The sequence below is a fragment of the Phoxinus phoxinus genome, assembly GCF_949152265.1.
Source record: "Phoxinus phoxinus genome assembly, chromosome: 25".
NCBI lineage: Eukaryota > Metazoa > Chordata > Actinopteri > Cypriniformes > Leuciscidae > Phoxinus > Phoxinus phoxinus.
In genome coordinates, this window is record NC_136900.1 from 10,268,419 (window position 1) to 10,280,493 (window position 12,075).

Consider the following 12,075-nt stretch of genomic DNA (forward strand, 5'->3'; position numbering starts at 1 on the left):
GTAGTATTTTTAATTAGATTTTATTTTTCACATGAATTTTAGTTAAAGTTTAAGTAATTTGGTTGTGTGTTTTTGTCATTTTTATTAAACTTTTTTAAATAGGCCTGTCTATATAGTTTTTATTAATTAGTATTTATTAGATTTTGTTTATTTAAATGTAGTTATTCTGTACTTCAAGGTAAATGAAATGAAAATGAGAAACGTTATCATGACAACTAGCTCAAATAAAATAAGTTAAATTTGTACAAACGTTTTATTAGAGGTAACGTTTATTTAGCAACAAAAATGTTTCTGTATACTTCTAGTGAACAATAATAACGCTGTTCAACACGGCTTCTATCAACCAGTCCATGCCATCGTGTCCTGCCTTTATATCAATTGCTCACTTCACTCTATAACTAAAATCATATTATCCAATCCTCCTGTGGATCATCTAACCCTGCCTATTTCTCTGATGTTATACAGTATATCTTTAAACATAAACATAACATATCTAAACCTGCAGATCATTTAACTCTTTACATCTAACCAGGGCCATTGCTAAAATCCATCGGGCTCATAACAGCATTTTCTGGGTGGACCCCCTCTCCCTCTGCCCCAATGGGAGACGATACCTGAGAGGACCTGGTGGCCCCCCTCATCACTGGGCCGGGACAGCATCGACGACAGCCCTGTATGTAAACCTTCCTCTTTCTTTTCTACTTTCTGTCTTTTACTGTAGGGTCGTGTGTGTGTGTGTGTGTGTGTCACAGTTTCCTTGAATATAAAGTGAGACAGAATCCACTTCACACGCATTTTAACTGGCTGATCTATTGCTCTGGGGTCTTTGGCCCATGCTACCAAAATGAACTGCATTTGTTCTGTCTGCATGTGACATTGATACTGGATATACAGGTTACACAAATGTAGTTTCTGATTAAATATTCCACATTGCCTTTTATGTAAATATCCTCCGAGGCCTGCGAGATCTCACGGCTGTCCCGTGACGTGCTTTGCTCGGTCTCGTGACACTCTTGATTTCCTGCGCATGTTTTATGGTAAATGCGCTCGAGTGTGAAACACTTATCATCCTGGTAAAGCATTTACCAGACACTTGTGTTAAAGCAGACAAACAAAAACAGAAGAACAAATTCATCTGGTTACACATAATTGTTTTACAAAGCTTTTTCCATTTTTATATTTAATTAAAGCTCCTTCGTTAACTGTAATTTCAGTGCTTCTTTGCACAAAAATCTAATTCAAGATTTTCCTCTGATAATAGCATTTGGTCTGTGAATATTATATTACCTTTATTTAAACACTACAGTATTAACTTTATTTATGTACTTCTATAAATATCATAATAATTAACACACAGTTTTAATAATTAGAAGAATACAAGATTAGGTGTTAAATATTTCATCAATAATTATGTAATGGTGCATGATAATTTATAATAATAATAATCTGACTATATTACTATTAATATTTTTAATTAATTATATTATATTTAGTACATTATTATTAAATAAATTCATTGTTATTTTACCATTATTGGCCATAGACTATTTTAAGGTCAGCTGGTTCATTTTGAGCATCATATGATGTGTTTCTGTGAATGATAGCGGTGTTTTCGCATTATGATCTGTAATATCTGATCTACAGATGCTGTGCTCAGTGGTCAGAGGACAGTATGTACACAAGCAGAGCTGAAGTCAGTTTCCGCCTAAGCCGTTGCTGTGTGTGTGTGTGTGTGTGTGTGTGTGTGTGTGTGTGTGTGTGTGTGTGTGTGTGTGTGTGTGTGTGTGTGTTAATGCAGACTGTGTGTGCAGGAATGACTGGTTTCCTGACTTTGTACTGGAACACAATTACTCTGAGACCAGAAACCGGAGGCTTTAACAATCATTTACCTGCTTACTGCTTAACTAAAGCAATCTCTGAACTGAACTTCCTAGTTCATAAAGAGGAAAAGATGCCACAGTATCAGCACTTTACACCTTCAATCACTGATATTCTGATATGCTTTTACTGTATTGAAAACTGTTGTAGTATTATAGCTCTATAGTGTAGGCCTATTTATGTACAATTCCTCCTCCATCTACTCTACAGAATATTTACAATATTTCTGTAATTAACTGCATTTAAGAAATTGCACAGTCCAGACAGTTTTGGTTGTTAAAGTATTTATTTATTACTTTATTTTTCCATTGTTAAGTTTAGCAAGTTCTAACTATTCATGAGCATTGCTAAAAGGGTTTTGAGCCACTGATTAACATGTGACTCATAAATGCACACTCATGTTTTAGGATTTCAGGGAGTTTTTTTATGCAGAAAAGAATTTATGCACATCTTGGTGTTTCCATCCAGTGTTTTTTCATGCGATATCCCAAAACGCACATTACAAATAGGTGGATGGAAACATAGCTATTGACACAGTTAACAGGCTAAAGAATGCTATAAAATTAGATAAATCAAATTTTTGTATATTTGATTAATTTCCCCTTCATTTATTGTAATGCATGTGCTGCTTTGCACTAAAATAGATATAAAACAACTCGAACAACAACTTCCTCTAAAATAACATTTTGTCTGTAAATATTAAAGTATTTACTTCTGTTTAATACCCATGAGACAGAATGTTTTAAATACACTGCCCAGCCATGATATATGATATAAATAAACGTTGTGATGTTATATCCATCCAGAGGTGCATCAATTTTCACTCAAGATCTTGTATTGACAATGCAAGAGTCCAGCGCTCTGTAGAGTATCCTCCAGCACTTCCCAAAGACTTTCAGTGAATTTAAGATCTGGACTCAGAGATGATTCATGTGTGGAAATGATTCTTCATGCTCCTCACAACCGTTCCTTCACAGTCTGAGCCTGATGAATCTGGACATATATGCATGTTGTGTCTTCCTACATGGCTGTTTATGAAATGAAAAGCTACACACTCCATCATTTAGGGTTAGAAAAACTGTTGCTAAACATATAACATGCTAGAAACATAATAATCACTGCAATAATGATCCGATCATAGACTCTTAAGCGTTTGCCTATTAAAATCCAAACAGCAAAAACATTTTTGGCCAGGCAGTGTGTATAGCCACATAACTACCGGTAGTTGTTTGGTTAATGTTTAACTTGAATCTCTCCTCAGATCAGTCTGCAAATGTCTATCTCGGTAAATCGAGATATCAGATAAACACTCTAATTAGCAGAGGGACGTGATTTGGGCGTTTCTTTTACCCTGTAGAGTCCCAGCGGGGGTCCACCCTGCCCCCTTCGTAATCGAGAGATAAACACGTCTGCCACCGTCACCTCGCTATCAGACACGAGCGGTATAAATAACAACCCCTAACATTCTTCATCGCCGCGGAGATAACAGCAAGAGGACCTAAATGAGAGCACTCACACCCCACTTAGTGTTTAGAGGAACTGCAGGGGTCACGCGGGGGGTCAGTAATACAATTCAGAAGATGTAAAAGTTCATAAACAAACAGGGACTCTGGTTTTCTTAAGGAACAGCGTATGAGCGAAAGGAATAGGCCTCGTGTTCTCCGCTGTAAATCGTGTTTGTGTATAGCTCTGTTCCTCTGTTATGATCAAGACGACAGTGTGCAGATCTCCACTGCACGAGAAGAGCAGCAAATCTGACACGTTTGTTTGACACAGGCAGGCAAGATGTTCTCGCTCTGGGCCTCAGATTTACACGGTCGCAGGATTACAGCATTAATGCGGAGAAACTGCCTGGACAACAATGTTTATGCACTGTAAAATATATTTTTGATGTTCTAAATTAAACAAAAATGATCTGAGATTTTTTTCCAAAGAAAATACTATTTAAGTTTTTCTACGTTTCACGTTTAATTGAATGTGTTACTTGCTATTTCTTTGTTATTTGTTGGTGAAATTCACTAGCAATTTCTGAGGGAAAGTTGTTTCTTTTTTTCCTGTGTACGAGTGGAGATTTATTGGTGATGAAAACGTTCAATTGTGAAGATGCATTATAAATATACACATACAAGCTGAAATAAAATAAAAATATTAGTTAAAAAACTTAAACTAAATGAACCTTAGAAATATTGATTTGGCAATAAACTGAAATAAGTTTAAGTTGAAGCACTAAAATTATTAATTGAAAATAAATCAAGCTAAAACTAAACTAAAAAGAAAAAAAAAGAAAAAAAATGAAACCCAAGAATCAATATTAAAATGACTAAAATAGCGAAATTACGAAAATAAAAGCTATTTTATATATAAATTGTCCTTCAAGTTTATTGGGCAAATTTGAGCAAATAATCCTTTAAGAGGCCGTTTACACCATAGAAATACATAATAAAGGCTAGACGTCTCGTCCGCGCTGCTGGCCAAAGGAGGTCGACGTCCGCACCTGGCAGCCATCTTGTCACAGTCCGCTCGCTCTCTCGTAACATTGTTTTAACGGTGCAAGTACTTTTTAAAGTCCGCGTGAACCGGAAGTTGCAAACGACTTTTCTCAAGTGTTGTGACGCATTTCCGAGTGAAACTGAATATGGATCAGAGGGCAGAGTTTTACTTCAGCGCTCCTCCTCTCCATCTCTCGCCCATAGCAGAGTAACGGTTTGAGGGGAGTGGTTAAGCGATTAACCAACCCAAGTCCTCAAGCCTACGTCATCAGAAAAAGAACCATTCCAAACCCGGAAGTAACTTTTCAGACTTTGATTAAAGATAACTTCGGCAAACCATTTTTTTCCGTGTATTAACTTGCACGGATTAATTGTTCACCACAAGACTAGTAATATCCACTAACAAAGTAAATAAGGTCAATTTTGATTTCATGCCGACTTTAAATAACCATAACTTGCTCAAATTTCTACCGATTTTCAAACCGGTTGGTTTGTTATAAACGTCAGAGATGTTATGACACTGCATAATTATAAAATAATTATAATATTATATATTTCAACATGTTCAAGCATCCAGAATTATAGCCACGTTAATAACGTTTGTAAGAAACCAAACCGTTTGTAAATCTGTCAAGATTTCAACGAGATAAGAGTATTTGTGTTCGTGCAGATCACTCACCTTGCCAGAAAACTAGCCTCTCCCTATGGAGGATCCCTTTACCACTCTACAGATAAAGCATTGTGGAAAATTCACGTATCTCCCCGTAGTGATAAAATTAAATTAAATTCTGTATCAAATTTATAGGCAGGACAAGTAGTTTGTTTAGGCTTGGTTTGTAGAGAATCACAAAAATGCGAACATATATTCAAACGCACATAACTATAGAATTAATTCTTGATGCGCACGTGAGCGCCATCAGCGTTTCTCACAGGTTCGCGTTTAAAGTCTGTTTAGAGAGAACGGTGTCGTCTTAGCGGCCCCTAATTTAATAACAAATAATCCTTTCGACGGAAGTGAGTCAATCAAAACTAACTTTAGCTGGAAATAACATTATTCAAGAACCGCTATAAAGCCAAAACAATCTGTCACCTTAAATTATATGTTTATCTCTGTAAAGCAGCTTTGAAACAATCTACATTGTTAAAAGCACTATATAAATGAAGATGACTTGACTTGACTTGCCTTGTGACAAGATGGCCACCGGGTGATGACGTTAGAGACTCCGCCGTAAGACATCTAGCCTTTATTATGTATATCTATGGTTTACATGACACCGTTTTCAAATTAAATGATGCATGAGTATCATGTGTTCAGTCAATAGGTGCATGTGTTTCTTTACAAATTGACATCGCCATCTACTGGCCTGGCAACAGAATACAGTGTGAACGGGGATCGTTTTGACAGTGTTGTCCACTGTACGCAGAAAAACGCGAAGGAAAATCTTTTAAACTTACCCTAAATGCGGTCACAAAACTTTCTTGACTTGAATTTAACTCGTAATATGAAATTTTAATATCTATCAAAGTAAATATTAACTCAGTTCAGCTGAAACTGTCATGTAGGACTACAGACGGCTGATCTCAGATCAGCAGAGGGTCACGGAAACCAACTTTAATGTGCGCTGTGTTTGACGTACCGCAGAGCTGCGTGTAAAATATTCAAAAGCTCTTATTGCAGTTTCGTGTCTGTCTGAAGATGGTGTCGAGATTCAGAAGTCATAAATTTGTTCCGGGTATAAACCACATTTCCAAATTTATCAGGATGATTCACCTTGTCTGTCTGGGAATTAGTATTCGTTCGAGTATGTGGTTCTATTTTAATTGTGTCAACACAAAATATTAAACAATATTTGCATTTAACAGGTTGTTTTTGTAATTTAAAAAATATATATTATTTTGTTATTATTGTTTGTTTTATTTTGTTATATGTAGCCTAATCTGGTTTTCTGGCTTTACCTGCTCAGGCTGGTCTAGCTTGATGGTTTTGTATAGTTTTTGGACACAAGACCAAGCTACACCAGACAAGAAACTAGATTAGGCTATAAGATGTTTTTTTCAGACTGCTAAACACTGTTTAACTTTCAAGTGTAATCACATACCGGTAATAATCAGGTGATTTCCAGGTGTTTATCTGAGGGGCTTTCTCCCATGATGCTCAGAGGACAACTTCAACCAATGAAGCCAGACCACTGTCATTCGTAAACACTCAGTAAGCCATTTTCTGTAACTCTCTCTCTCAGAGTTCAAAGTTTTATTCATCACATGCTTGTCTGGTGGCCCAACATTGAGTGTTTTGTTGTGTAAGCTCAGCTGTGCATCGGACAGTAAAAAAAGACAATAGATTATATATGACTGTAAAAAAAAGACAATAAACACACAGAGGCATCTTTTAGGAAAGTGAAGCCATGCAAATGTAGAGTTTCTCGCTCTCTCACTCACACTCACACTCACACACAAACAAGAAAAACAGACGTAAGTAACTATTTAAGAAGTGCTGGAGTGACTGTAAACTGTTTCATGCCGTTGTATATACACTCTCAGCTCTCTCGGGTTTATAGAGACTCAAGATTGGCTCCTTTTAAGGTGAATTCCCTGTTTGCTCTCTGCATTGAATGTCTGCTGCCAAGAGCTGCTGGGAGACCGTTCCAGTGAAGAGTCTGAGAGAGAGAGAGAGAGAGAGAGAGAGAGAGAGAGAGAGAGAGAGAGAGAGAGAGAGAGAGAGAGAGAGAGAGCTAGTTATAGCAAAGTAAAATCACATATAAGTCAGTTCAATTGTTTTTCTAGACAGCAATGAGATTAAATATTAAATAGATTATATAAATAATAATTAAATATTTACTTAATTTACTGTTGGAAATCTCAGATTTATATTTTATTTATATTATAATATTAAATATTACTTTTATTAGTACTTAATATTTATATAAAACAATAATAATATAGTGTGTGTGTGTATATATATATATGATTAGGGTCCAATTCTCACTATTAACTAAGTAATAACTATGACTTTTGCTTTAATAAACTCCTAATTACTGCATTAATAGTTAGTAAAGTAGTTGTTAAGTTTAGGATTATGGGATGTAGAATAAGGTCATGCAGAATAAGGCATTAATATGTGCATTATTATTAGTACTAATAAACAGCCTATATCCAAGTAATATGCATGCTAATAAGTATAGGCTATATTATACTGTATATACATACAGTAGTATATATAATTTAATCGTTTTTATATAATTTTGTATGATACATTACAAATATTTACATTATAATACTTATATTATTATACTACATCATTAGTATTTAAAATATTAAATATATATAATAAATACATATAAATGAAATGAGACAATTGTTGATATAACAGAGTGATGCTCAATACTAGTCTTAGTATTTGATGAGAAATATTTGAGCTCATAATATGTGACAAATATTTGACTTTTGATAGCAGATTTTGGTATCTCGGCTCTAGAGGAGAGACACATCTGAGGTTAGAAGGACCCGTGTCTCAGGAGAAGACTCTGGGAACCAAAAAGCAAGTCTCCTTTTGCTCTCCGTTCTCATTACAGGAGGAACAGTTGCATAATCTGACGTGTGTCTCCTTTAGAGTTTCAGGAGATGCCAGCAGTGTAAGTATATGTGAATTGTATATGTATATGTCTATATCCTGCATATGCTGTATCTCAACACTTGGTTTATTTGTTTCTATTTTTATGATTTTGGCAGAAACATCTAAGACAAAGTTGATGCTTAACTGGAACATAAATGAGATCTCTCTCCTCATTTCCTCCCAAAACACTCATAAATCTCTCTTTTCAGCACAACTAGACACAGAAGTTCATAGCTGTTAACACACATCAACCAAATAAACCAGCCCGCTGAGTGATCCCTCACCCAAATATGTGATATGCGAGTAAAAAAGCACCGATTTGCTGATTAGTAAAGCGTAAATATTATCTACGACACCCATTGGCTTCATTTTCCCATTGTTTAAGATGAGAAAGAGTATTTTTATATCAAACATCCAAGAGCTCAAATGTAAACAAATGACTTTCAGAAGACCAAGGCCTTTTATGGAGTCCAGAGCAGCTGAGATAAATTAAACTGTCAGTGTTTATTTTCCAACAAATCAGCAGTCGAGCACTCCAGCCCTTTGACAGCTGATAAAACACGCTGACGGAGGGCGAGAGACAAAACTAATATAAAGAGCAGAAAACCCAGACTTAAAAGGATAAACGGAAAAAAGATGGAAGTAGAAGTTTACTACGTAATCCAGTGTTATCGGGATGGAAGATCTGGGTCTTGTAAACCCGTGTGGTCAAGAAGCTTAAAAGTCTTGAGGATTTTAAAGGTCTGTTTCTACACTAATAGATCCTCTCCGTCCTTTTAGGGAGGAAAGGCGCTCATGTATATCAAAGCATGAAGAACAGAGAGAAATATCAGTCCCAGCTATTGTTACAGGCCGAGGCCTGTATGTCCATACAGTGGTGAGTCCATTTGTGTGTGTGTGTGTGTGTGTGTGTGTTACTGATCATTTCTGGGGGTTTATTCCGTAAAAGGTCTGGCTGTCAGTCGTATTGTTGACTAGGGGCCGGAGCAACACTGGCCCCCTGAAGCGTCCACCTGATATAGCAGCGCAAGTTCACAGACATGGACTTTCAGTCCGGTCCAAACTAAAACTTCAAACTGAAACTTTGATGGAAGTCCCTGCTGAAAAGACCAGCATGTACAATTCCCAAACTAACAGTAAGTTCAAGTAAGGTTCCCAGCAGGGTTGTGCACTATTCAGACCTGAACTGAGAATGCATTTTAAATCACCCGTTTCACAACTGAACTTTACTTCATTTCCCAGAATGCATCACCAGTGTTGAATACCTTTTGAATTCTGTAAATCCTTCTTCCTGACATTCCAACCAAATTTCCTTTGACAAGTGGCCGATACAATTAAAAAAACAACTTGTGAATTGAAATTGAGCCAATTCTGAATTTTGCACAACCCTGGTTCTCACACCTTTTGACCAATGAAGGATATTTGGAAAATTATTTGACAATGAAACTAAATAACTAAATCTCATGAAATATTTTAGCCAAACATTTGATTCATTTTGATGACTTTCCAGGTCTACATTATTAAAATTCCCAGATTTTCCCTAAAAATCTTTTTGCTTTCCATAAATACCAAGTTCTGGCCTGAAACTCTAGATGGCGCTGGCTGATTGGTCCTTAACTCATTTGGTCGTGATCGCATCATCATCTACACAGCGCAGCTGATTGGTTGCTGATGCATCAGCTGCCAATGAGCTGTGGCTCAGCATTCAAATACCGGTAGTGTTGCTGTTATCAGTCTGCAGTGCGCTTTCAGAAACCCTCCACCTTCCCCAGCTCCACCTGTATAGATCTGCTACGGGGGTTATTTCATGTATGCACATGTGCAGCAGCTGCATGTCTTCTCTGTGAATGTATTGGCAGTAGCAAGTCTCTGCATTAGCGTAGCAGATCTATTCCGCCGAGACCAAATACATTATGATTGCCATTTCTACCATAAAGATAAAGATAAAATAATAAAGCATACATTTATTGACAGCCCAGCAATCATTTATTTATAAAGTTATTTGGCGTAGGCCCCGTCCATAGTTCGTTATTCGAGAGTAGCGGATCTGCATCTCACACAGTCTTCATATCTATTAACATGCCAATCTCCGAGAGTTTTCATGACAGAACTGTAGAAACCCTGTCAAGCTACAAATGAAGCATATGCATTCTCTGGGAATCGAAACCATTGCCTTTGGATTGCTAGTTGTTTTTGCTCTAACAGTTTAGCTAGTAACTCAATTAGCTTGAATTTTTATGCTGGTCCAAAATGGTTTGTACTTGTTTGGCTCTGGTCTAGCTGGTTTACCAATATTATTTTAAACCTGGCTTGACCAGCTAGTTACTTGGTCCACAAGCTTCAACAGTGATGTTCACCAGAACCAAACCAGCATAGGAATCCATGCTATTGCTTGTCGGTAACAATAGTACAGGTCTTCCTAAATCTAAACTGCATTGATACGAAATTCTGTCAATGTCCTCTGCGCGGGATTCTGCGATCGTTGCTCCGGTGGGGTGTGGCGGTAGAAAGGCTTTACGACAGCAGGCTTTTAGCAGCCCTCAAGAGGGACCGTCTTCCGTCTCACTGCCTTTCCTTCCACACAGTCAAATCTTACAGTTCATTACCCAAACCCAGCTAAAAACGTCCTCGCGCTCGTGTTATGCCGGTCTGAGAGCGAACCAGAGAAAAGAAATGAAATGCACATCAAAGATACATGAGAATGGAGAAAAGAGGAAACCCATCTCTTTTCATTTTTAATTCATCATGTGTAATCAAATGTTCGTCTCACAAATTACAGCACACAAATGTGAAGGGAGAGAGCAGGGCCGTAAGACACTGAAGGGTATATAATCTGATTAGTGGTGAATCAATAGGGGTTTTTCAATGACTGATTCCTAAAACTTTTCATTTGAAACTTGAAAATATGGTTACCTCTTTGGGACCACCAGAGATGCCAATCAGACTCCCTTAAAAAATAAAAAAGGTACCTATTTACTCACCCTCATCTTGTACCAAAACCCAAATTATTTTATGTATTGAATGAATTATAATCACTAAGAACTAGGCTTTCAGGACAAAAACTGAATAAAATTGCGAAGTCAAATTTTTTTATTCATGAATAATATTCACCTCCAAGATCGTAACTGCTGTGACTGAATCATTGAATCAGTGAGCTGAACTCAGTTTGATTCATGAACAAATCATGCAGACTGTTTTCTTTTTTAATTCAAATTAATGATTCATTCACAAATTGGACATTACTAAGATTTTCAATGAATAGGCTAACTTAAATGTTTCTCAAACAAAGTTAGCATACACAGTATATATTATTTGAATACTATTGAAATATAGGGATATAATACTTTAATGCTGCTTTTTTTGAGTCCCTTTTTGAAGCTTCGTTGCTAAAAAGATATAAAAACTTTCTTATTTTGTGTTCTGCAGAAGAAATAAAGTCACACAGGAAATGACACGAGGGTGAGTAATTGATGACAAGTGTTTACAGTAGGTGAACTATCCCTTTAAGATCACTTTCCTCATTAAGTAAAAAAAAAAAAATGAATCACTAAAATGCTAAATGCTTAACCCCAGTATAATAATGTTTCCGTCCACCGATCTGAAGGCAGCCGGACACACACCTGCTTGAAGCTCTCGTGTTCATTGCATCTCCTGCTGTTGCTGTCATACTAAATAAACCTCATTGTTCCCAGTCACAACATGCCTCCTGTCTGGCCTAGTGTGTGTTTTCCTGCGACCGACCCCTCCTGTTCCCCCCTGGACTCCATCACGCCGTCCGAGGCCTACCGTACACACAGAGCAGCGGCTGAACATGCCTTATTCATGCCCTCCAGCTCCGAGAAGCTCTAGCTGGGAGAAGCCTGAACCTCCATAAATGATGAGCGCTAAAGTCGGCGCTGGTGTAATCCTGCTGTTCCCAGCAGCACCGCCGCAGGGACGCCGCAGGGACGCTAAATCATTCACAGCGCAGTGGCTTCGGAAAGAAAAGTTTCTGCTCGCTTGTGGTCTACGGTAAAGTAAAAGATAAAGTTGGCATGGCTAGTTTGGTCCTAACTCAAGGTCTTCGGTTGAATTCATGGGCCACCGGACGACATT

The 12,075-nt window shown here is 37.3% G+C and overlaps 1 long non-coding RNA gene across 2 annotated transcripts in view; it reads right to left on the reverse strand.

Moving 5' to 3' along the window:
• Nucleotides 1-6,806: 6,806 nt before the first annotated feature.
• LOC306994113 overlaps nt 6,807-12,075 on the reverse strand; it is a 28,192-nt gene continuing 22,923 nt past the window's right edge. The window contains exon 3 of one of the 2 annotated variants that reach the window (XR_013796617.1): nt 6,807-7,024. This is a non-coding gene — a long non-coding RNA (uncharacterized lncRNA). The remainder of the gene's footprint in view (nt 7,025-12,075) is intronic. The other variant, XR_013796618.1, reaches the window with a different exon arrangement.